The 27,210-nt window shown below is 42.5% G+C and overlaps 1 protein-coding gene across 1 annotated transcript in view; it reads left to right on the top strand.

Moving 5' to 3' along the window:
* The window catches only part of tspan9a (tetraspanin 9a), a 213,971-nt gene that overhangs the window by 967 nt on the left and 185,794 nt on the right, over positions 1–27,210 (top strand). The window contains exon 2 of the mRNA XM_080002000.1: positions 25,444–25,506. The gene's annotated coding sequence lies outside the window, so the exon portion shown is untranslated. The remainder of the gene's footprint in view (positions 1–25,443; positions 25,507–27,210) is intronic.

Here is a 27,210-nt window from a genome sequence, read left to right as displayed (position 1 = left end):
TTGCAAAGCGAGAACGACGCAGCGCTGTGTCACATGAAACCACAGACAATCCGGGTGAAATGTCGGTGCTCTTTGAATGAAATGTTCTCTTTCGAGCTCCGGCTCTTGGCGAGCCACTCGGTTGAAAGGGTTTGCTCAGTTTTCCCGGCTCTTCGTCCGTTTTCCTTTCCCCGGCCGGCGTGCGATGGGCGGCGAGCGAGGGTGGACTCCCTGAGCGCTGAGCGAGAGTCGGCAGCCAAAGCCGCGAATGGGAATCATTCCGTTCTATCGCAATCATTTGTTTCGGTGGAATGCAAATCGGGGACATTCAATGGGAATTACGACAAATGCCTCGAGCCTTTGTTTTCCCCACGTGAACTCAATCCTCAGTCATTGTTTTCAGCTCACGAGTCGAAGAGTCCGACTCACTCGCTCCCTTGTCCTGCTCACTGAAAAAAAAACGTAAGAAGCGCGATGGGCGCGGCTCTTTCATTCGCAAATTGAAAGTGGAAACCGGATGCCTGTTGGCCTGACTGCACTTACTGAGCCACGAACCAAATGACTCTTTTGCCGGAGTCCCCAAACTTTTCACAGTCCCCCCCATCCACAGGGCCGGCCCCCGCCGTTTGGCCGGGGGTCCCCCCTGTCGCGCCTGCTTGTTTCCTTCCGTAAGGAGACGTGAAGTAAAATCAAATAACCGAAATCCACCCTGGAAATACGCGCGGTCGCCGCCTTCAGGGAGGGAGACAGCTGCTCAAATTGTGTCCCGATCGCTCCCCCCCCCGCGCCCCTCCCCGTCGAGCCCCGGACTGTTTGAAAATGTAAATTCGATGTCACAGTGCTTACCCCTGGGGGTGCCCCCCGCTTTGGGTATAACTGATGTAAGAGATTTGCCGGGAGCCCATCGTTTGCGAGCCTCATCACAATTTTTTTGGACAAATGATCAGCGAATCCTCATTACCCCGACATACCTTGTCACGTTGGGTCACGTTTCGAAACTTTAACATTTTGGTTTTTCCGCATCGTATGAGAGCGTGGAATCAGAGCTTCAAAACAAGGCACCCACAAGGGAATCAAAGCAAACATGTTTTCGCAGGTTTTGGAAACTGAAGTTCTGAGAAATCAGCCTCTAAAATTTTAGGAGCATCTCCAGACTTAAACAGCACAAATCACACATTTAGAAACGCAATTAGTGCTTGGATAGTGTTGAATGTGTTTGTTCTGAAGTAATATTTGAATCATTCATTTGTAAAAATATTGGAAAATGCACGATTCAAGTTCATCCTTTCATTTTAAGTTTTCCTTTTTTAATTCTCAATTTATGCTCATTATAGTAGCATGACCCCTCTGTCATTCTGTATCCTCTAGACATTCAAATTTACTGCCTGTTTTGTTTTATTGCAATGATAGCTTGAGGAAAGCGAAAAGATGAAAAAACATGAAAGTCACCAGAAAACAGCAAGGCCCAGAATGCAAATGGTGGGGCCCTCCCAGCCACCCCGCTGCCCCCTGCAGGCGGCCAGTGACAGCGCGGAGACTACGTTCTCACAGAGAAGTGACATTTCTCGCTTCCGTTGTTCATTTATTGCTGCTGCGTTAAAACATTGTTACGGCAGTGGCGTCAGCTCTTCTTCTTCTCCTCCTTCTTCTCCGTGTCCTCTGAGCCGGCGTCAGCGCAACAATTTTTTTTTCTTTTTATCACACAAAGAAGTGTGGTCCGGGTTCATTCATAACGTTATTTTGATCAAATCAGTTTCACATTCTGACTTCACATCCCTTGGAATATCGGAGCATGATCTAGGTCTGTGACACAATGTAGAGTCTAGAGTCTAGAGACATCAATCTTCAAGTCATTTACCAATTTACCTTATTTTTTGTATTTTTATTTGTTATGACGTGGGAATTTACCATCAAAACGACCTGCTGCTTTCTGCTGCTCATAACATAAATCAGTTTTATATCCAAAACCACTCTCCTTATAGTTGAACTTATGGAAAATATATATTTGGAAATGGCTTCGAACAAAAAGTGCCAGCTAAATGACGTAATGTAGCCGAAATGTTGTACGTTTCAAAGTTAATAACGACAATGTATGAATGAAATGCCTGCTTATTTACATAACTCTGATTTCATAGCATATACTGTATATGTGATCATTTCCGAAAGGCCTCATCGCATGGGTCATATTTCAGTTATTTTTTCCCGCTTCTTTTTTCTTTTTAGAAATGCAATTGCAGGATTTTGCCACGAGCTCTTAAGTGCAATTTTTGTGCCCAAGAGTCCATTTTATTAACTGTTTCAGACATGTGGTTTTATTCTTGTTTTATTAATTTGGGATATTTAAGAAATATTTTTTTACATTACAATGTCTGAATATTCTCAAGAATTACATTTTTGTCGTTATTCAAAAGGGTGCGCTTGCATTATTATGCCATTATATTATCATTATATCAAAGGCAAAAAAATGGTCTAATAATGACAATACCTTTATCACAATTATTTGCTGGGACAATTTATTGTCCAACAATAGAAGTTATCATGACAGGCCTGCGTTTGTGCTGTTTTGTGAGTTCAGCAAGTTGGTGAGTGACTTGTTTTTCCCTGTAAAATACTGGTTGATCATGCAACTTCGGCTTTTTAATATCTATATAATATAATGAAATCAAACTCAGTTTTGAAAAATGCGTTGAAGAGAAAACAACTTGAGGAATATAAATCAGCCATTATAACAGTTTGGATTTAAAAATAAATCTCCAATGTTTTTCACGTCCAGCCAAAAGCGGGCTGGCCTGAAATGCCCTGGATCAGCATGTGCTGCGTCACATAAGTGAAGTTAATATTCACTTACTCAAGTCCAATGTGGAAGTTCCACTGGGGATTTTATAAAATAAGGTAATTGTTCCAATTTTTGCTCGCTTGGGAACCAGATGAATCTGCAGCTGATGTTTCATTCACTCTGGCAGAATACGTCTGGCCACCCTCCCATTCAAACAGATTTCCACCCGACCTTGGCAGGGTCAAGTAAATCACAACCGTTTATCCAATATGGGGCGGGTTTGATGCGATGATGATGCAGAGGAGAGCCACTGAGGCATTTTCATAAACAACCTGCCGCTGATGTGGAACAGTCGGTTGAATCCGATATCGTGACAGTATTAAACCAACTGGACGGAATATTTTCTCTAAAGGATTTTGTTGATAATAAAGGTGCGTTTGCCGTACTTCCGACGGGATTTGGTAAAAGTTTAATTTACCAACTCACTCGCTCAGCACCACGTCACACGGTTCGTTGCTCTGATTGGCTGTAGGTCTATCCAATGCTCTGATTGGTTGTAGGTCTATCCAATGCTCTGATTGGTTGTAGGTCTATCCAATGCTCTGATTGGCTGTAGGTATATCCAATGCTTTGATTGGCTGTGGGTACATCCAATGCTCTGATTGGTTGTAGGTCTATCCAATGCTCTGATTGGCTGTGGGTATATCCAATGCTCTGATTGGTTGTAGGTCTATCCAATGCTCTGATTGGCTGGAGGTATATCCAATGCTCTGATTGGTTGTAGGTCTATCCAATGCTCTGATTGGCTATAGGTCCATCCAGTGCTCTTATTGGTTGAAGGTCTATCCAATTGCGTCCAGAGACATTTTGGTCTGCGCCTGTTCCAGAGTTTCTGTGGCTCAACGTGTCGTGGAAGATTAAATTTCCCTGAAATATGGGACGGATCAAATATTATCCGTGTTTATTGAGCTTAAAAACAATATAAACAGGCTAAATAAAGAATTACATCATCAAGGCACGTAGATGTATAATATCCCGTCAGTTAACGCTATTTTAAAAATAAATAGAGAAATATTACGAATATAACTACTTGAAATCAAATACTTTCCACTCTTGAACAATAGGTGACAAGTGCAGATGCTTAAATTAACATTTCACAAAAATAAAATTTAGATCAAATCAAAAACAAAAGAAACAAGGCAAGTAGGTCTAAATAAATAACGGTGTTGTCCGTATGTCATCGACATATTTTACTACACAGCGGATATTTACCGTTTGCTTTGGGTCGGAACTTAAATATATAATAAAAACCCCGGCAAACTATCTTTATGCTTCTCCTCCAAGTTTTGGATGCTGCGATGCTTAGTTCTATATCCACAAAGGTAATTGGTTTAGAGGTGAAAGGTCAGCTGTAGAGCGTCCAAACCGATCGGCTTTCCGTTGGAACTGGCCAAGCGCGGAACTGAACAGATCTGCGGATTTTTTTTTAACTTAATGATCGAGTCGATTTTATGTCAACATCGAGGAAAATGATTTTGCGATAATCATCGTTCTCGTTTTATCGCCCATCACTAATTCAAATTGTGCCGAGAGGGAATTATGTTCAACAGACGTTGTGACCGGATATGTCGGACTTCAACAGATTTTCCCGGTCAAAAAATGCGGTGAAAAAAAACCTGTGGTTTAGGGTCAACTCTTGCTTGACCTGCTGCCGAGGAGAAATTAGTTCATTTTTCGCCTACAGTAGTTTGACTTTGGGGGTTCGTGTTAGGGTGGCAAATTAGTTTCAGTGGCACTGGATGTGGATGTGTAGTAAACATAGCGGACAATGCAAGTGATGCTCCAGCGACTTGTTATTGTTTTTTCCGCAAACAGTGACTGCTTAAACAACCAATATCTGCTATATAATTAGCATTCATGATTACTGCCAGTCTTGTTTTTGTTTTTTTCCTTTTTGCCAACATTTAGCAATTATTCCCTGCTGATCAAAACCCAACAAAAAAGCCATTCAGTTCCTCCGTTCCTTTTATCCCTCTACATTCTGCGTCCCACACAGCCGTCACAGCCCTCAATCTTCATGAACGTTCCTATTCTCCGGGCGGTGCTGGGCAGACCGCGTTCCACCCGTCACAATGGTCGAGCTGTGTCTCGCTATAGCAACATTTTCTCTCTCTCTCTCTCTCTCTCTCTCTCTCTCTCTCTCTCTCTCTCTCTCTCTGTCCTTCTCTCTGTAGCTTTTCCTCTCCAGCCACTTCCTCATGGGTTAGGGTTAGGGGTCAGGGGTCAGTCACAATAGTATAGCGTTGGCTGGGTGGTCATTGAGTCTTTGGACACCTCCATTACCGTAAGCGTGTTAAGAAGGCCCCCCCCCCGCACGTTGTTATTCTAAACGTCCTTATTTGAAAACGTCATCATTTGCTTTCATTATTCTGTCCACCTCGCAATATGTGGATTTCTTTAAGTTGCCCGTTTGTTGAAACAGGCGTCGTATGTGACACCGCGTACCACACCCGGCTATACATAAACTGCCGCCCGCCACATTCGTTGCCCTTATTTTGGCGTCGCTATTCGACCACGTGAGGTTGTTTATAGTCAAGGCTATTTCAAAGCAGGATTCCTCAATGCTTGGTTTCACACGGTGTAACAAACCCCCTGCTCAGCTTCTTCCCTCCCAAAAAGCGAAGCCATGTGTTGATCTCCTTCATTGGGAGTCAACCCGAGTGATCAGAGTCTTTTAACGGATCCAGTATTGAATGAATAACTTCAGCAGACCGCAATGGGGAAACCCACGTTCTTCGCATCGCCAAAGAACGTTTGAGAGTCTAAAGCTTAGTTTGAAGCCATGCTGTGACGGTAAAAGCATGTTTAGTTCTTGGATCATTAAAAAGAAAATGTTCTTGAGTACCTCCCGCCTGTCTATTGTATTTCAAATACCAATGTTTGTCCAGTCTTAAAAAGGAAATCCAGCTGGTTGCAGGTTCGAGGGTTGTTGAGGCCTCGTGTGCACAGTAGCAGCTAAACTTTGGGATCATAAACTGCATACATGTCTGTACCGGCACGTACAACACATACAAATAACATAAGCCCATGCAAAGGTTGGAAGTCCTCATCCAAAAATACTTAAATACCAGCTGCTGCTGGCTAGACTGCTTCTTTTTTTTTTTTGATGAACGTTAAACTGTGTGTGTTTCAATTCTGTTTGGGATTAATCATGACAAGCTTGTTGATTTTGAAGCGGGAGGCCTTCCTCTTCTAGCGGCCTGGCTCTATTGCTTCTGACAGTTGCCTTTGTATTGGCGTTGTGTGTGTGCGGGGGCCTGCCTATCTCTTCATGTTCTGTTCCTATTATGACTTTATTCCCCCTCTTTCATGAAAGCTATAGTCGCACCAGGCATGTTCCTGAGGTTTTATGTACTTTTTTAATGTCGATTCCAATGAATATTGCCCATAAATATGTGCCGCTCGGCTGACATTAATGGCGCACGTTCGCTTTTCTCCTGTCTTGGGCCTAATACATCATAGTTTTGTGATTTTCACTGGAAGCTACATATATGGTTGAACTGATTCTCGCCAGTTGCAGAAAAATCTTTTCCTAATGAAGCGTGAGCAGTTTGAAAGCCCATGGCTGGTTCAGTGTACATGGCCAATTATAACTGTGGACAAGTGGCTAGCTATGGTGAAATATCCTTTCATCTTTCACAGTTGTGACCAGTATAGTCACGCAATGAGGCTGGAAACCCTTATAGCCCTGAAGCAGAGATATTTTCCAAGTTGCCGATGCTGTGTTTGATGTGATAGTTGATTTAGTCTAATTAATGATCCTGACACCGCCAACACAGCTGGAATAGTTTTCAGCTGCTTGACAGAAAATAGCGTGATTTGATGGATCAAAGCCACAAAGTTCTCGTGATTGTGCTGATAAGAAGATCTCCTAATAGCCTTGATTAGAACAGGACCCGAGGGGCCTGATGGGGGTGCGGAGCCGCCCGGCATGGCGGAGGCGCATGAGAGGCTGTTCTGTGCCTGTGCCCGGTCGCTGTATGTTGGGTGCCTCCGGGTATGGTATGTGGGTTTGCTACGGCGTGGTGGGGTCAGGGGGGGTCAGCGTGCCCGCTCTCCAGCCTCTGTGTTGATCTGGTTGCGCTTTGTCTATCCCTCCCATTGCCAAGACTCACGTACATATACGCCACACAATAGGCCGAGGGTTTGTGGGATGGGTACGGTGCGAGCTAAGTGGGTGGGGATGTGACGGACGGCTGCGCGCTCCTGCCCGACGTGCTTCTCGTCCCTCCCAAAATTTTAATTCCACTGATATTAGCCTAGAACACATACACTGGCACACAAATCTTACTCCGAACAACACTCCACCAGACTAGGGTGCTAGAGGGGTGCTAGTGATTCGATTTGCTTGGAAGACTCGCACCCTCACACCCCACAATTGCCAACAGCACATACTGTATTGAGGCCGGCTGGACTTCTGGCGGCTTGCGCCTGGTGCTTTCTGACATGCTGCGACCTGGCGGGGTTACGTAGAGCACCGCCGGGTGCCTCCCACGCTTCCTGTTGTGGGTGGCGGCTGTCAATCTCTGCTCCCGCTCCGCTGCTATGCAGCGGGTGTTGGAGGGCCCAAATATCTGGTGGCCTGGTGCAGGGTCCCTTTGCGCTCCCAAAGGGACTGGGTTATGCTCCTCGGTGCCGGGCGTGGGGGTTGCTCCGCGGGCTTCCAGCTTCTCTGGGGGCTGGGGTCTTCTGTGGCTGCAGGGTGGGGTGCTCGGGCTTTCCTGCGGCAGTGGGGTGCCTCAGGGGTAGCGCCATGACATAATTCCGACCTTACACACCAGAACCAATTGGGATAAATCCTATACACTCACCAGTGGACACTTCACACATACACACGCACATGCACATGCTTTGATGGTGGCCGGTGAAATGGATCCTCTGCATTTGACCCATCCTGGCTTGTCCTTCCTCCGGGGGCACAGCCAGGAGCAGTGGGCAGCATACGTGGACGCGCCCGGGGACCAGGTGATAAGTGTCCATCGCTGGTCAGACGATGATGGGTGCATGTTTTTAGTGGGGGTCCTTACTGACGTGAGGTGGAGGAAACCCCATGTGAACACGGGGAGATCATGCAAACTCCACACAGAAAGGCTCCTGTTTGGGAGATAACCCGCCGGAGCACGGTGCCAACAGCGCCTCAGGCGGGAATGGAACCCAGGACCTTCTTGCTGTGAGGCAGCAGTGCAATGCACTGCGCCACCGTGCCGCGCAAACACACCGTGCCGCACACACACACACACACACACACACACACACACACACACACACACACACACACACACACACACACACACACACACACACACACACACACACACACACACACACACACACACACACACACACACACACACACACACACACACACACACACACACACACACACACACACACACCAGTTTTCATACGTTCCAGTTTTTCTGGACCTAATTAACTGTTTTTTTCCGATACATGTTGTCGTCCGATGTTTGTTTTTCCTTGTACACGTTGTTGGTGGGTTCTATGTTTATGTTTTTCCGTGTACATGTTATTGTTTGTTTCTATGTTTATGTTTTTCCATGTACATGTTGTATGGTTCCATGTTTATTTGTTTCAACCGTGGTGATTCTCCCCCTCTTGGAGTAGTGATGAGTTGTTTATAGACCAAAACATGGTAAAATAGTTCACCAAAGAGGGGGATTGGTGAAGGTTCTGTACAAAAAAAACAAACAACGACAAAAAAATGTAAAAAGTTAAAAATGTAAAAAATTTAAAAATAGAACACCCCAGGCAGCTGGATCTGAATCCCTTCGTCAGTGACACATGAGAGACGATTTTATCTGCAATGATTGCAATGAAACACGATTCTAATCATGGAATTTCCTCCTCCTCCGCCTTTCTGCTTTCTGTCGTTAAACTGCTGTCGACACTTTGTAAAATGTGACAGTTTATTGGGGTGTCTACGATCGGTCACGCTCCTTGGAGAAAGGGTAAGAAGACTTGGACAGTCATTGGTTACAGGAGTCTGCTTGGCTGGGATGGGGTAGTACTGCTTGGCAGGGATGGGGTAGTACTGAGGAAATTAAAAGAAGTTGATGTAGCGTGGCTTGTTCTTATATCAGCTTGACATTTAAGAACCTTTATATAAAGGTTAGTTCCGCTTGTCCATTCGACAAGAGGTTGCGTGCAGGTTACATGGTTACTGCAAGTAGCTTTACTGCGATCGGGAAGCTGTCTATTTGTTTTTTGTCTGTTATCTCAAATCACCATTACATGATGAATTGTATAGCCTTGTTCCTAGAACGGTCAACAAATGGTCTACCACATTGTGTCCACATCTTGTGCCTTGTGTCAATTGATTAATTTATATTACGAATAAGAGCGACTAGTTAGTATAATTACATATTACAACATATTTGGACATGTATACATAAATCCCAGCAGAGTGTAAGTCACCTTCAAAATGATCAGCGCTGACCTAACATAAGTTTCATTTTTATGTAGTGAGCTGGACCCGGAGCTTATCATGTGGAGTCCAGGCTCCTAACCTTGTTCCCATTACATTGACCATGACTACTTTAAACCCTGTTGCAAACAACTTCTGCTTACTTTCGCAACAGCCAGGTCAATGACTTTTCAAAGTCAAGTTTTTATCCGTTGAGAAATATTTTCAAAACTAGCTCAACTCTTTGCCCTTCTTCAATCTCTGCTCACACACTTTGTTATATGTTCTTAAAACAAGGGAAATTAGGCCCTTAATGCAGCCTTTTGCAGGCTGAATAAATTACAGAAAATAAAAAAATAATGGGGGATGTTTTGAAAAAGTGCATTTCAATGAAACACTTTAGTTTTCTGCATGATTATACGATAAGAAGAAGTATGAAATGTGTTAATGTAAATAAAAATGTTTCACTTTCATTCTTTTGAACACCTGCCTCTCAAAGGGAGCCGGAAACACTGGTGGTGAAATGATGAAACCAGCCTTTGATTGGTGGAAACGCTTGTTGCTCGCGAAATTAAGAAATCATGTGCAGTTCCGTGTCAGTTCTTTAAGTCCTTTCTTACTGTTGCCAAAATGAACATGTCAGATCGCAAGCCGTTAAATCGAACATACACCACTCAATACTGATAAATAACGATGCTGCAACATAGTTGGTACATAGATGTGGAGATTTGTTTATTGAACACCAGCAGGAACTACGGCATGGGGATTTGAAAAGGGTTCATTCGGAGGTCTTGGAAAGGTTTCTAACATACTTTTTTTTTTCTGGAAAGGGTTGTAACATTCCCACTGAAAATGTGCAGGAACGAGGGATGCCACAAGTCTAAAAGCGTAGCAGAATGTTTGAAGTCGTGTTCCTGAATTCTAGCAGTTGGCGGCGACCTATCTACCTGATCACAGCCAGTAAATTCGGCTCTTTGATAATGTGAAAATCATGAAAATCGCACAGCAATTAATTTGACTGTTCATCATCAAATCTACACTGCCTTGACCTGTGCATATAAATTTGATGCAAATTGTCGAAAGTAATTTCAACCCCCTTGTCTGTTTTTAGAGGATGTGCGCTGTTCTTTTGCTGATTTGCCGGGTTGTAAATTGATGTCCTTGTACGACCCCTACTGATAGCAGTTGCATACTAAATGAATCCAATGTCTTCTCAAGTGGTTGCATTTCAAAAGTAGCAATAAAATAATATTCTATCTCCTTTCCTCCTTTTCTTGTTCTGCTCAGCATTAGTCGACCTTCTTGGACATTCTCATAGCCGCACACTCAACAGGGGCAGTGGACTCGGACGTAACTGTCTTTTAAAGCGGTCATCCTAGAGGAATGGTGGCGTCCAGACAATGCCACAATTGAAATTGCTAAGGGAACGAATGTATCTGATAGGAGTAAAGGAATGATCATCATTGGCTTATGAGGCCCTGGCCAAGATGGAGCTTCGCTGACTGATACACAACCTAACATTGATGTTTTGCTGGATTGCAGTTGATTTTCATGTCAGTCTAGGTTTAAGGGAAGTGTCAGGAACCCTTTTCTTCACTTTTGTGACAACTCAAGGCACGTATTTAAACCCATGATGTATTAAACAATGTGGTCAGCCTTAGCCACCCAATCACATCGGTATTTTTGACAGCAAAATTTGGTGCCAAGTTGAATTCATTTCAATGCAATCATACTTTGGTGCAATTGGTTCTCTGGACCACAAAACAACTCATAAACAGTCTTGGTGATGTTAATGATAAAAAATGGGTGTTATCCGATTAAAAATGACAGAATCCAAGACGGATGCATATGTTCCTGTACTTGCATTTTTTCTCTTCCCATGACCTCGTAGATGGGAGGAACGATCTCAGCCAATGGAAGGACTGAGAGCCAAGACTGTTTGTTCCATGAAATAGTTATGGTTTTGATATCTAAAGATAAAGGCAGGAATCTCTGTCTGTACTGTATATATATATGTATGTGTGTGTGTGTGTGTGTGTGTGTGTGTGTGTGTGTGTGTGTGTGTGTGTGTGTGTGTGTGTATGTGTATACCCATAAAAATGCAAAAAGCAGGAAATATATATTTACTGTATTGTGGTGTCAGTTTCACAGTATTTGACAACTGAGACGAAACAATGTACAACAAAAAGACGTCCAATGTTTGAATGATATCTTAAAATATATAGTTAATATTCAATCAATCAATACTCAGTTGTTAAATTAAAGCTTAAAGCAATATGAGGCATGCATATGAAATGAAAAAATAAGATTGGATCCGTCCCAGTAACTGAATTTAATTCCAATAAAAAACCAGTATCATGTTCAATTTCTCATGTTTCTCATGTCATGTTTCATGAAAATTGGTTCAGAATTAAGCAAGTAAAGTCGATTATGTAGACAAGTCTGCATCTCTCAATATACATCGTATTTATTGGCAGATTTTGACCGCTCCGATATGGCGGATGTGCAGACGCATAGCGGAGACATACAGCAGCTCATTCCCGACATGCCAACGTACAGTAAAGCAATCGTTGCGCTTCAGAGTAAAACACAGCACACATCTGTCTTGTCTTTGTACTTTCCACTGCAAATCTGCATCGATATTTAGGGAATTTTTACTTTAAAAAGTGACAGTGGCAGTCAAACTGTTTTTCACTATGATGGTTAAATTTTGCAATTAATCCGCAGTTCACATGCGTGCTGAGCCGTAGTGGCGACCTGTACGGATCACCAATCAACTACGTTCAGAACACCAGTAGTTGAGAGTGCCACCATGTTTTAATAAAAATATTGATAATATCAACTGATATTATGTATCGGTAACTGTAAGCTGAAGCTCTGAGAAAAAGACCTGCTTAGCCGATGTTCGTGGGGTGTCATTTTTTCTTTTTGTTTTTACAGGCTTATTGATCATATATACTAATTCAGGGCCTTATCGACAGCGTACAGAATTTTTGTATGCTCCCTTTTTGTATGCATTGCTGGTTGGCATTATAAAAATCTACTATTGTGGCTCACACATTTTTTCCAAGCTTTGCTCGTGGTGTCAGAAGTCTACAAAGATAGAAGAAGTTATCGTTGTCCCTCTGGAAATTAATTAAAATCCTGTAATATGAATGTTATTTTGAGAAGTAATTAGTCCGGGGGCTTGTGAATGAGAGAAATGAGCCAGAGAATTGTGTTGAGGAACTGGAGCTTACTCAACATTGTGCAAAATAAGAAAGAGCCTTCATCCAAGCATGCATTCATGACAAATGCAGCATATCGGCACAGCTCAGCAAAATGCAGTTTAATGGCCAAACTAACCAATGATGCCAGCAAGGAAATGTGATATAGTAAATGTCCCCCTTTTCACGTTGGGGCTGTCATCCAAGTAAATATGCCTGGTTCTTTGGTTATTCAGACGTATGAAGATACAATCAAATGAAGGCATATGCATGAATATGTTGACTGTTCACTGGGCCATTGAAGTATGATGTGAAGAATCTCTCTTGTTAAAACTTGCAATATCCTTTGCAAGAGCCCCCCGTCTTTAATGCCCGGCACCAGATATGGCTACTGCGCATTTTCTAGTTAGTGGTGTACACGTCAATCCATTCCATTGCAGCCCAGAGTCTTAGCCCTTGTTTGTTGAGATGAGGTCGCCTGCTCGATCCAGTAACTTCTTCCCTCCTTTTTGCTTTTGTCCCTCTCTCCAAACACCGCTGTGGGGCGGTAACCTAGGGCCTTTTCTGCTTTTTTTTGGGACGCAGGCATTGGCATGTTTTGGGAGGTTCTGTTTAACATGCAAATCAAATCAACCCCAACGCAGAGGCTGTTCTCAGCTCGGCGAGGATGCTTAGCAGTCGTGGAACACCGGCGGGGAGCTTGAAAGCTGACATTGTCACAAAAAACACCTGACAAAGTGTGCCGCTGATCTCGCTCCAAGCCACTTGAAAATGTCACCTTTTCTTAATTCCCTCATAGAAAGCAGAATCACAGCGAACGCAGCTGGCTGAGCAGAGGGTTTTGGCCTGAACTGTGTGAATGTAGCAAACCAAATTTCCTTTGTAGTGTTCCATGAGTATTATTTTGCTTTTAGACACTGTGGTTTGGAAGGATGTGCAATGTGCATTCCTATCCAAAGTGAAAAGTGAAAGTGACGTTTAGCTGTGGGAATGCGTATTGGGGCGGCCGATCCAACTTCCAACTGTTACAACACGTGGGTTTTGAGTCCATGCCACTGTTTGGATCTCCTTTGTCTCTGGAAGGAGCACAATGAAGGGGATGTAAGACTTGGCCAACACATTATACATAGCGCTGGGCGATGTGGCCAAAAATTTGGTCCCAATAAAATATTTCATACCATTCGATAATGATATTTATCATGATAATATATAAAAATCACAATTTCTGTTAAATGCTTTTTTTCATTTATTGTAGAAAAGAACGTTGTACGCCATGATGCATTTTAAAAACACATCTATTGGTGGAATGAAATTGTCCAAAATAAACTAGTCAATAAACTAGTCTTGTGCATTGAAAAAAAAAAATGTTCCAACAAAACCTAATGGAGAAAATACAACGAAACCCGGAAGCCATGCTCAAATGCCATTGGATCACAGAACCCGGAACTTGTGCTCAAACCCCATCGGCTCACAGAACTCGGGGCCTTGGGAGGGCGGCTCATCCCACAAAAATAAACAAACCTTCAAAAACATGTTTTGGGGACCTCAGAGAGAGAGACAGATATTATCTTGTGTATCTTGTGTGGCAGGGTGGCACAGTGCATTGAGAGGTGAGAGAGGAGGTTAAATGCAGAGGACCCATTTCACTGGCCACCATCCGAAGCATGTGTGTTGTTGTTGTGGTGTGATGATTAAAGATTCTTCTTCTGTAGATAATAAGTCCCCTTTAAGCAAAATTTGGATTATATTCAGAAACAATATACATATGGCAAGTAGGCCGAAATCAAAATAAATAATAAAGTTTGTGGCGTTGTCCGTCTTCATCGGGCGACTCGAATTCTAACTTAAAAAACAAAGAAACCCCATCAAATTATCGATGTATGTGGCCCTGTTGTCAAGATACCTCATCTTTTTCCTTCTCCTCAGAATCGCTCATTTTGGACACTGCCGCTCGCTCTCTGCTGAAGATGTGTTTATAAGTGCGACCTACAGGGGTAGGTTGCAGGGGTGGGGGCGGGGCTTCTTTCCATATCGACAAACATAATTTGCTAGAGGTGAAAGGTCAGCTTTAGATTGTCCAAATTTATTGGCTTTTCATTTCCACTTGCCTAAAGCCTCTAGAAATGAACAAATCTGCAGAAGACTTACAAATACAAATACAATATACAGATACAAATGATCTAGCTTATTTTAATTCAATGTCAAGGAAAAAAATATCAGGATAATTGTTGTTGTAGCACTAATGATATATGAGTTATTATGTATCTAATGTGTCTCAATAGTCCATGTCAATAAGTCACTCTTGGCAAAGTCCTGGCTTAGATTGTCTAAAACAGTAAAGACTGTTTTAAAAGGTATTTCTGTGGTGTGCGTCATGGGCACGTCTGGCTCACTGGCCTGCCTGGTTGATTGTGTATTTGAGGGAGCTACATTTTTCATCCGGCTGTGATGCCATGAAAAGATAACAATTTGAGGAGTGTGTGCTGTAATCTATAATTTATTCTATTGACGCACATCAAAAGCCTTCCCTGTGTACCACTGAGTCTCACTGGAAGTCCAGGGTGATTGCAGTTCTGAAACTGCTATTTTCCCATAAAACCCCTCACAGGTTGTCTTAGATAGCAGACAATAAAGAATTTGAAACAGGTTATTGTTTGCCAAGATAATTGCAATCAGTCTGAAAGTAGATAATAATGTGTGTGTCTTTTTAATCAGGACGCTTTCATGCTTGTAGAATACCTGCAAACAACAGAAACACCTCCCCCCAGAAAATAGTGATCTGTTGTTCACGTTTTGCAGGGTATTCTGAATCATAAAGTCCTTCGAGGGGTTTTTGCAGATGACAGGCCTCCGGTAGCAGCCTAATGTACCTTGCATATCCGGTCAGGATACGATCAAAGGAGCACCAGACTCGCAGGGACTCCTCCCAGCTGGAACTGGAGAGCACATTTACAGTCAAAAAACATGCCTTTTAATTGATCCAGTCGCCTCAACACTACTACTCGCAATTTTATACCACCATCTACAATTTCTATAAATATATCTGTACTTCATATTGTACCACTGATATCATCTTTACATGAGTGACTCAGTGTTGCCTTATGAAAATGAAGTAATCAAAGGGCATCACTGGTGTCTTGGGTCGTTGGTGTCTTGTATGTATTCGAGTAAGGACGGAGCAGTTTGCCCTGTAGTGTCCAGATTTTACATAATGGTCCCCCTGTTAATCCCAGTTTCCACTATTGACTTGAGTTGTTCTGATGAGTGTGTTTATAGGTTTGGGGCAGATCCCGGCCATTCATTGCATCCAACAGCCCTTGTCTGATCACGGCCTATATTTCAGGCCTTTTCTTTTCCTTCCTCCTTTCCAATTAATTTATACGGCATTATGATTTGCAACAGGGCACTTACTATAAGCTCTGGCTGTGCTGCATTTAAACAACTTGGAAAAGTAATCAGTGTCCAATCTATTTAGGGTAACAGTCTGATGCATCCATTCTCTTATATGTCATATCTTATATGTCATAGTTCTGTATTTCTTTTCATTCCTGAATCACTTTGGGAAGGAGAAAGTAAAGTCATAATGTAAAGTAATTGTCTGATCACATTGTATTTGAGCTAATCAGAATCATTTAGTAAAATTGTTCAGGTCCAAAATCAGGTTTCCATTTAAGGGGATTGTGATAATTGGTGCAACACATGCAATGGGAAGTTGGTTCATTTCATTGAGTTAAGGAACTGAATTTTTGTCTTCCAACGTTCAATGGCTCTTCGTCATTCTGTGGATGTTCTCCTATGATGGTGAACAAAAACGAGCAGAATAATTAACACTTTCCCCCGAACATATTTCTGAGAACTACTGTCAAAATCATCCATTTAGTCGGAAGTAAGGAAAGCGGAGTATTCCAGAGAGTCAGTCGTGGCATTCCAGGCCCTTCTTAAGTTTGCCAGTTGAACAACGACTGTCAAACAGTGGATAGTGACACAGTGGGGGGATGCAGCATCCCCCCACTGTGTCACTATCAAGTGTATGATAGAAGCTTAGACATGAAGGCGATGGAGGAGGAAGGCATCCTTCATGCAGAAGCGTCCCCGCCGAGCCGTTTCAGATAACAGCTGGCAGTCTGAAGTGATTCAGCAGTTATTCGTCCGCCTCTGAAAATTGATCTGCGTGTTCTCTAACACGCAGAGAAAATATGCCACAGGGGTTTGGGAATGTCACACTTGTCCTATGAGAGTTTTTATTCCTTGTGAATTTAGGTCAAAGGTCCCAAAGTATTTCTTTAAATGTCTTAAATAATCAGATAGGACAGATAGACAGACAGACAGTCAGACAGACAGACAGATAGATAGACAGACAGACAGACAGACAGACAGACAGACAGACAGACAGACAGACAGAGAGAGACAGAGAGACAGAGAGACAGATAGATTGTGGATCGATAGATCGATAGACAGACAGACAGACAGATAGATAGACAGACAGATAGATAGATAGACAGATAGACAGACAGACAGATAGACAGATAGATAGATAGATAGATAGATAGACAGATAGACAGATAGACAGACAGACAGATAGACAGATAGATAGATAGATAGATAGATAGATAGACAGATAGATAGATAGATAGATAGATAGATAGATAGATAGATAGATAGATAGATAGACAGATAGATAGATAGATAGACAGACAGACAGACAGATAGACAGACAGACAGACAGACAGATAGACAGATACTTCATCTTCCCTCGAGGGAAATTGTGTCACAGCAAAACAAATAAGTAAATAAAATAAAGTAAGTAATACATAATACTTTTTCTTTTTTTTGTCAGCCATATACATATTTAAGTAATACAAGTAGAAAAAAATGGCCCCTCACAAAAACGTTTAGCGTTTAAATAGAAAAAGTAGAAAACATTAGCAATATACATTAAACAATAAGGCTAAAAACAAACAATAGCATATACAGTATATATATATATATATATATATATATATATATATATATATATATATATATATATATATATATATATTTACTGTATATTTATATTATCTAAGTAATTCTAAATCCAAACATGTAATCGTTGCACTTTTATATTCATTGTCTTTTTTAAATTTTAAATTAAATATGCATTATATGCAGTGAATAGTAATGTTAAAGCAAAATATAAAACAAGCTCTTTCCTAGGTTGAATATTGTCAGAAGTGCCAATATCCGAGGGCAGGAGTGTAGAGATGGCTACAGACGCTGACATGCCGTTAATGCAATTTGTATTAGAATTTAAACAAACACAGGTAGCCTTTATTGCCTCCAAACTTCAAATGCCCCAATTTGATTATTTGTTCATCGTAGGAGCCAATACCATGTGTGTGCGTGAGTACATTACCCACAAAGATCTTGACTTGTCTCTCTTTGTTAGAAGATGGTTTTAGATCTTTCCATTGTATGGGATTCACTTGGCAGAGGCTGATTTTCTTCTGCAAAACGTTGTTTTTCAATTCACCAACTGCAGCAGCTTTTAGTCAGCCAAAGAAAATTCAACACGGCTGGCTGATTTTCAGATTTTTTTATATTGTTAAATTATTTGTATGTCCAACGAATAGTTTATTCGGGAAAACTGAGCTTTTAACTCTTCACTATTTGGCTCTTTAGTATTCCCCAGAAGTAGAAAGTAGTTTTAGGTCAATTTGGAGTGCCCTCCAAAGTACTTATTTGTCATAGGATCAGTAAAAGTATGGTGAATTTTATGTAAAAGAAAATACATTCTGGAGGTGTTGATTGAAGAGCTTTTGATGTCGGGCTGCAGTAGTGGCCAAAAGTTCTCCTATTAAAGGAAATTGTTGTTTCTTATAACAGGAATCCATTATGTTTTCATTTCGCTACCGCTTCCTGCTGTGACCTCTTCTTGTTCATACCGTTCCTTCTTTAGAGATAGTCTCTCCCCTTTTCTCCCCTCTTCACTCCCATTGTTATTTTCCTCGCTCACATGCTGACATGTAGAATGACTGCTTGTCATGGCACAGTTGATCAAGTTAGGTATTTTAAGTATACTTTATGAACTTTTGAAAGGCATGTTATAAATAAAGCTCAAAAAGTCATTGGGGTCTCACACATTACTCATCCTTAGATTTTTATTACATCGTGGCCCGGCAATAATGGTCGCTCAGATTTGGGCCATTGCGAACCATCTTGTGTGGTCTGGTTGCCTTGTTGTCAACTACTTTTCGTTTGTTAAAAAACAAAGTAATGGTGAGTGAAAATATGGTTATGAATATTGATTAGTTATGTTTTGGCAACAAACAGCTGATCCATGGGTACCAATTTGGCAACTGCCTCTAAATCTAAAGGCCCTGTACTTTTGTCCTTGAGGAAAGAGCGTATGAAATACCAACAAGGTATTTGTGAAACATGTGGAGTCCATTGATTTTGTGGGTATGCGTGGTGTTGAATTACAAAGGTAGATGCCTTGTCAACACCATAAAAGGCATGCAGAGGGTGGTGTGCAAATAAAATAAGTAAGTAACTGTAGTTCCTGTGTCCTTTTTACACTGACCAGCCTCAACATTAAAACCACCTGCCTAATATTGTGTAGCTCCCCGTTGCGCCACAAAAACAGCTGTGACCCACCGAAAGAATGTTAAGGTAGGGAGTACGTGTCAAAGTAACATCCACATGAATGCCAGGAGCATTGCAGAACATTGCCCAGAGCATCACACTACCTACAGGCTTGCCTTCTTGCCATAGTGCATCCTGGTGCCATCTCTTACCCAGGTACAGTAAATGACGCACACCCAGCTGGCCATCCATAAGATCTAACACAAAACGGGATTCATCAGACTAGGCCACCTTCTTCCATTGCTCCATGGTCAAGTTCTGATGCTCACCTGGCTTGTCGGCGCTTTCAGTGGTGGATAGGGGTCAGTAAGGGCACTCTGACCGGTCTGCTACGTAGCCCCATACACAGCAAGCTGTGATGCACTGTGTGTTCTGACACCTTTCTATCATAACCAGTATTTACTTTCTCAGCAATTTATGTTACAGTAGCTCTTCTGTAGGATGGGACCAGACATTCTAGACTTCACTCCCCACGCGCATCAATGAGCCATGGGCGCCCATGACCCTGTCACCGGTTCACCGGTTGTCCTTCCTTGGACCACTTTTGGTAGGTACTAACCACTGCATACTGGGAACACCCCACAAGACCTGTCGCTTTGGAGATGCTCTGACCCAGTCGTCTAGCCATCACAATTTGGTCCTTGTCAAAGTCGCTCATATCCCTACGCTTGCCCATTTTTCCTGCTTCCAACACATCAACTTCAACCGTTTTAGGCAGCAAGTGAACTAACTGTTCACTTGCTTCCTTATCTATCCCACCCCTTGACAGATGACACTGGAACAAGATGATTAATGTTATTCACTTCACCTGTCAGTGGTTTTAATGTTGTGGCTGATCGGTGTATATCATTAATTGCTTTACCAGGCTTTTTTAATATAGTCATAATCATAATCATAATCTTGTCATAATCAGTACCTTATAAGGTCTACAAATGTAGCCTGCTAAAACATTGAGGTGTGGCACTACCTTAATTTTTCATGAAGAAGTGGAAGTTTCTAAGTCAGAGCTGTGTGAGCATAATGCTTTTCCATATGTCTCCAAACGTACATACATTTTCATCAGATCAGCACCAAAGGCCATTTTATTTGCTCGAACATCCAGGGGTACACTTTACGATCACATCCGTTCGTACACACAAACCTTAACCAGGTCATCGTGTTCTGCAAGGTACAGTGCAGTTGATACAGTCAGTAATCTAAAATGTATTTGCTGCAGTTGCCACATTATGATGAATTACTTTTGGCAGTTGGCTAACATATCTCAAAATAAGTGGTAATGAGCTTTTCAATAAGTTATAATACCTTTTGCGATCTTAAATCGGTCCTTTGAGTAATAGATCATTGCCAAGTTTGTTTTGGTGTTCTTCCAAAGCTGCCACAATCCAATTACATTTATTAATGTAATTGGATTTATTACATTTATTAATGTTGTTGGCTGAGATTTCGGTATTGCTCGAGATTCATGAAATGTCGTACCTCCACCTTCACAAAAAGCTATACATTATTAACTACCCAACAGCATTGTAGTCCAATACTACAGAACAGGTCGTCATTATATTTGCGGCTTAGGTTTGCTAACCATACTCATGTGCAAAGATGTGCTGATGTGACACTATGGGTTAGGATGGCTGCTTGCTTGTGGGACTATAAATAGTTTGATCTCTTGTGACTCAGTCCTCTTGTTTGGAGTGTGGATGGCTTCCGGGAGGTGACGGGATGGAATAGGAGTCTCGGGTCTGTGGCGCTGGCCCAGCCCCCAGGCCTGCTCTGGATATAATTACAGTCCTGATAACCCCAGACATGCAGGCATCCGGGGGCAGATAGACATTCACACAGGCCAAGATGTGTATATTTAGACAGGGAAATGGATAGACAAAAAAGTAAATAGAGAGATGGTCAAGCGGTCATGGAGATATCCTACCCTCCTTCAGTGACTTTGACCGGTTGCCTATTTCATTCAATAAAACAAAGATATCTCTACCTCTGACATTTACATAAAAATCCCTATTAGCTCATTGGTTCAGTCTAACTTGTAGGAGGTTTCAGGTAATCATAGCTGTTTGATCTTATTGCATCTCTTTATTTTTTCCAATAGCCGATTGGAGGGAACACCTGTCGGCAGTGACACAGAGAAAATGAAAGAAATGACAGAGACAATGAAAGCGGAATATAAAAGGAGCACAAACCCATGTAAGGAGGTGATCCGCGGGGATCTGGAGAAGTCGGTGGAAAGTGAGATCTGAGGAGGGAGAGCGGAATACTAATAATACTCTTGGCGGCGCGGTTCTCACGGTGCTCTTTTTCCTCACAGAATGCCATCTGTGGGAGAAAGGAGTTTGGGAAGATCCTTCGAGGGATTTGCCCCTGAACTGGCTTCCCTTCAGGGTAGGGCTAGAGGGAGCATAGCTGCTCTCTATTGGTTTCACTTTTATATGTTGAAATGGAGTCCCTGCTGTCCTTTTTGAACGACCTCCTGGCCAAAGTGGACCGTGTCATTGAGCAAAACGCCAAATCCCGGTCAGTCAGGGAGCTGTTCTTTAGCAAACTAGGCTTCTGTCTGAAACTATGCATTTTTGGGGACTAGAGAGAGTTCAGTAGCTAATCGACAGCTTTAGCATATTGATCTACAGGCTTCTTTGGGTTATGGGTTACAGTATGAGTTTCTACCTAATACAAGCCTGTGCTCCCGGAAATAGCAGAAGAGTGGTGTCAGACAACTCTTTCCGACCCTAATCCTTAGCAGCAATTTGCTTCGAATTTGATTATTGCAAGCGAGAAACAACATCGTAGACTGGAGCAATGCAAGTTTGAAAATGGGAAACTGACCCAGTGGACAGAAAAAGGCCTACCCACTATAATTTAGCCGGATCACCTGGCAGCTTGTGTCAACACCAGCGGCGCTTCCTGAAGAAGGCTATCGATCAACACGCTTGAACTGTCACCAAGGTATTCAACTCTCTCTAGATTAATGTAGTTAAGCTTTGGCTCATATATTCAGAATAGAGTGTTACAAAAACATTTAATACTTATACCCATATTTAAATGGTTATGGATTTCTTCCTATTCTGATTCAAACTGAAGTTTTGAAGTGCATCCTCGTTTTCAAGTTGCATTTTACATTTCAAATTAGATTAGGTTAGATCACAAAATTAAATCTAATAAGGAAATTAGTACTTTCCATTTCAAGTTCATTGATGGGTTGTTATCCTTTGCATACGTTCATCTGATTGGAGGGGAGGTGTCCAGGATAGTGGATAATTCAAATATTAATTTCCGTTATTTATTTATCTCTTTATCTGTCTATCTATCTGTCTATCTATCCATCTATCTATCTATCTATCTATTTGATTAACATACCAAGAACAGTTGCATCCCTAATTTCCAACTTCTGCTCTGCCATGTCTGCTCTACATTTTGTGATGCCAGCCAAATAAAAAGCAAAAGTGGGATAACAATGCTAATTTTGTTTAACAATAGTGGAAGAAACATTTTCACTATAGCCACAACAGTTAATGGAAAAATGCCCGTTTCTGGTTTTATTTAACTTCCACTAGGTTATGGTTTGAAACCACAACAAAGCTCACAATTATCAACTTGTTGACTTACGGTTGAATAGAAAGTAAAAGCATAAAACAAAGCAAAACAAGTGCCATGTCCCCTCATATTCACCTCATTTTCCTTTTCTCTCAACCCATTGTACTTCTGGACTGTTTGCTGTGCTCCCCTTCTTGCGACACACCCTTCTCTTTACCCCAATGACTGCTTTGTTCTTTCTTAGTCTTCCTCATGTAGGATGCATGAGGATACACCTTTCCTCCACTTCCTGGTCCTTTCAGTTATTAATCAGTGCCAGCAATCTTCCCCGGTCTGTTTGTAGTACCGTTTCTTTCTTACGCTGAAGGAAATGATCCCAGCACCATGTTGAAAGCTGCAGTTCTGGACATGGGCTACGTAGTTGAGCTACCCCAGATGTGGGTACTGGTCTGGGACCTGTTAACGTCATATGTGGCCACAAAAAAACAGAGCACAGAATAGCTGTCTCGTGTGAAGCGTTTCAGGTCTCGGCGGTAGCACGAACAGGTCCCCGATCCGTGGTGGTTAAGGGTGAGCTCATGGAGTCCAACCTGTTCTCTGGCCGCCATGGCCTCGCAGTCTGGCCTCGCAGACATTGACTCATGTTAAACCCTGAGTCGAGTGGTTGTGTTGTTGTCATTAAACGGCACACCTAACATATGCAGCACATCGGTATGCCGTGCACTAATCCTCTGGCATGCCTGAAATAGCATGACTCCTATTGTGATCATCAAACAGTTAGGTCATTGGATCACAGTACAGTTAATTATGTCCACAGTGGACAGAAATAGAGAGTTTGAGATGAAGTGCTGTGACATGCACTGTAATTTTCCTGTCTCTTTAAGTCATCTTAATCAGCAAATATACTATTTTTATGGCCAGAATTAGCAGAACTTGCTCACAAGGAGGAAGGCGTCCAGCTCCATATATTTCAACAGGAGAGACAAGATGGTAAAAACAGACATTAATTGACATGCTTTGGCAACAGGACTCCATGAGGCTGCGGAGCTTCATATTAACAGAATGGCGGAGGGACCTCGGAAGCCGCTGGAGAGATCTTTCCTCCAAGGAGTCCTGGCGCTGGTGGTGATGGACACTACGCAGTTGCTGGCATCCTGGAGAATCCGGCGAGGCTGCTACTGGGCAGAGGTGGGGTGGAGGTGGGGCTTGAGCGTGGCATCTGGACTGACACAGAGAGAGAGAAGAGAGAAAGCGGCTGTACAAATACTGGCGGGGAGCCCAGAGATCAGCTCCCCCGGGGTTGTGGTTGGCTCTGATTTAATGGCTGCAGGCTCGAGCCGATGAATACCACCTGCTGACTATTAGGTAGGCTTCCTGACCGAACTTGCGACAAATCTCCATTAGTTCTATACCGATAGCAAGTAGTAGTATAGTGTTAATGAAAGGTGAATAATGTCTGTACATACTGTATGTCATTCATACACACATATTCATAAATACTTTAAACAAGGGATGGCTTGATACAACTTTTTCATGTCCAATACCAATACTGCAACCTTGAGTACCGGCCGATAGCGATCTTTTTCTCCCTCTAAAACAACCAAGCTGTCAGTAATACGTTTGTCTGGATGCACTTTGCTTAACCTGCCCATCTAAAAAAACCATCATGCTCAAACTGTGAAACAAATATTCTACTCCCCTAAAGGAAGAAATACATAGCCCACAACATGACTCAGTTATGCAGTCAGAGTACCTCTAAACACACAATGCTGCTGTTCTAAACGCACAATGCTGCTGTTCTAAACGCACAATGCTGCTGTTCTAAACACAGTGCATTTGCCACCACAAAGACATTGGTCTGTCGATCAGTTAAACAAGTTAAATGTAGAATATCCATTTAAATGCTGTATCTGTGTCACAAATATCAACAATATTTTCCTATTTTGTTGTTTTTTAAAGGGATAATCATTGATATAAGCAAGAAGTGTAATTTATAGTACCCAAAAAGATGTATTCTTCTGCATGCAAACATCACTTAAAACACTTTTTATTGTTTTTATGTAAGGCACCTTGAATTGCCCCCCTCTCCCTCTTTTGCTCCCCCTCCCTCACTCACCCCCCTTTCCTCTCTCTCTGAGTGTTCAAATGAATCAAATGAACCAGGAGTTGCAAAATCGAACAACCTTTTTTTTTTACAGAGTCACTCGTCAGGAACCGAATCTTAAAAAAAGAGTAACCCTTCATCCCTACACTCTTGAACGAAGCGGAGCGTTTGTGACAGTCTCTATGGAGTGAGGGAGTTTTTTTCCCCAACTTTCTTTATGTTTAGAACTTGTTTTGGTGACGGCTTTTGTTTTTTGTTAGTTGTATTGTGTAGATAGGGCAGGTGGGGGGTGTCAGACTTCACCAGGTAGACACTGACGCACGGCGTTAAGATCTCAGCTGCTTTCCTCTGTTCCGTGGAGGAGCGTGCGCTGGCCGTGACGCAGGTTGTGACGCGTCACACTTAGTTTAGTTAAGCATATACGTGATAGTTAAGGCTTATGGATTGGATTAGATTATACTTTTCTTTCCCTATTTTTCCCTGATTCAGTGATTTTGGATTCTGGACGTTTCCTTCCAGTTAGTCATTGGTTGCCAATTGCCTATTGACTCTCAGTGAGTATTCTCTCACTAGCTTTGAATCATACCAAGTCCACATTTGCTCAGTAGCCACACTACACTGTTATTTCTCCAAATCTCTACCTCTTGCATGCCCGTTCTTGCGATGTGTAATCACTGGTTCCACATCATTTTAATCCGAGGAGTCAGGCCCAACATTTTCCTCCTCTGTTTAACAGGCCAACGCAGACTCACCGGACATCCCTTCGTCCCCGCCGCTGTTTCCGACCACATCTGGCCTGGTAAGAACCGAGCGTCAAGTTCCACCGGACCTGATTTGCGCTTCAAGTCTTGAAACTCTTGGTCCTTAACCTTTGATAATGCAATCATCCGTGAGTGTTTGTCGGTTCGGATGAACGTCTCTGAAGTAATGAACACATTCCTTTTTGTTTTTCGGTGCACTTGCTTATTAACACACTAATCAGTGGGCTTATTGTTCACTTTGAAGGTGGAAAATTGCTTTTCTTTGGAAACGTTCTCCTCAATCTGTAAGTGTATATATCGATGTTTATTCCTGGTGGGTGTAGATATATTTTCTCTCAGCAAACTCATGACCTTGAGGAAACAAATAAAAGGAACAAAAAACTGTTGGAAGTAATGAGACGTAGTTGGATCAAGTGTCTGGATCAAGTGTGTGTGCTTAGTTTTTCCCCAGTTTATTCATGGGCTTTATAATACGCCTTCCAGGAAGCATGCTGGAGCTAAGTTAGGGATTGTCCAGGGGTGACTTGTTGCTTGATCTGAGTTGGCTTCCTGTCCAAGCCTGCTGATGGCTACAGGAAATACCCCTCAATCTGTGCGCATTCACAAACATGCGCACGCACGTGCGCACACACACACACACACACACACACACACACACACACACACACACACGCCCACACACACACACACACACGTGCACACACACACACACGCACACGCACGCTCACAAGGCGAGGCAAGGCTATGCTTTGAATGTAGCCATTTTCGGCACATTCTCGGCACATAGGCATGGATACATTATGATTACTTGCCCCCACATTTATTCAGTGTAATACCTGGTAGCAAAGGCAGGGTTGTAAAACTCTTGATGTATAGAAAAAGATCATGGCTGACATCAGACGGACTGTGAAATAAGGTGCTGCTGCCGTAGCTCAAGCAATAGACGCTTAGGATTCAATTTTAAGGGGGAAACGCCGGGCACTGGTTGTGTGGATTCCTTCCTCGCCTGATGAATTAATTTTGGGTCAGGTTGTGTAGGGCGAAGCACCCCGTCAGCAAAACCACCTCTCGAGGAATAATTTATTCTGCAGGGAAAAAACGCTGTGTTCCATTGAGGGGTCGGAACCGTTTGTAGCTTGTACGGTGTTTGCTCTGCATTCTGCTCGGACTCATAAAGAGCTCATAGCAGAGGGGTCGATCAGTGCAAAAGGCTGCTGTCACTGCGGTGTAGCAGTGACCTCTGGCAGGCGGGCCTGGTGCTGCAGCCTTCCATCAGTAACACAGAATACAATAAAACAAAAGCCCAGCTGTGAGAAGAAAAGACTGGAAAGAGAAAAGAGGTGGGATTGGTAGCAGTTAACCGTATTCCAGCTGCCCATTTTTTTTCTCCTCTTTTTTTTTTTCACGTGAAATTGTATAAAATTCAGACCTGTGTCCTTTTCCTCATTATTGTCCAATGTCAGGAACATCTGGGCTCTCCGTTAGCTGCGGGGTAATAACAGGGGTCGTCCAGGGGATGCTGCTTGGTCTTTGCAGGCCCTTTCTGGAGGGGTGAGAAAGGCAAATGAATAGCGCCAGGTTGTCACTCCAAAGCCCAGAAAGGCAGAGTAGATTCTCAACCTTGTCACCTCATTAGAATTGACTCCACTTATGTAATTGCACTGAGCACTTTCTCCTCTGATGTCGTCTGGTGTAGGAAAGGATGCTCATCTGCCAGAATTTAAAGAAAATAAACTCCCAAT

This window comes from Zeus faber (genome assembly GCF_960531495.2).
Source record: "Zeus faber genome assembly, chromosome: 6".
NCBI lineage: Eukaryota > Metazoa > Chordata > Actinopteri > Zeiformes > Zeidae > Zeus > Zeus faber.
Note: the sequence above shows the minus strand (reverse complement) of the source record. Positions and strands in the feature narration are given on the sequence as shown.